The sequence below is a fragment of the Sinocyclocheilus grahami genome, unplaced genomic scaffold, assembly GCF_001515645.1.
Source record: "Sinocyclocheilus grahami isolate Dianchi unplaced genomic scaffold, SAMN03320097.WGS_v1.1 scaffold17817.1, whole genome shotgun sequence".
Taxonomy (NCBI): Eukaryota; Metazoa; Chordata; class Actinopteri; order Cypriniformes; family Cyprinidae; genus Sinocyclocheilus; species Sinocyclocheilus grahami.
The window spans coordinates 1,226-1,701 of NW_015516798.1; positions in this window are offsets into that span (position 1 = coordinate 1,226).

Consider the following 476-nt stretch of genomic DNA (forward strand, 5'->3'; position numbering starts at 1 on the left):
CCATTAATAAAAATGGAGTTTACTGTATAATGTGGAATGTCACAGTGAGCAGTATGTAAGAACGCTCTCAATCTTGATGGGAAAGTAGTTCTACTAGTATGATGTCAGTTACATTTGTCAAATTGTGGATGAATAAATCTAAAGTAGGTCAGTACAGTTAAATCAAGTCGCAATATGGACTAGTGTCATTAACAAATCCCTCATTAACAAATAGACAAAAAACCTTTGAAATGCAACGTTACACTGTCATCAGCATCACAAAAATCAGATCAACTCTTCAAAACTTTTTCAACTGACTAAATCTTACAAATGTTGATGTTCAGAAGAAATGACAAAATTAAGAAGAGCGAAGCCATTCATCAAATGTGTCGAGATGAGATTTTGTGCCATTTATGATTGAAAGAAAAACTGAGGTGGAGGCGGTCATCTTGCCCCAGGGGACATCTTTCACTGTTACCAAACTATGCTTAAGTAAT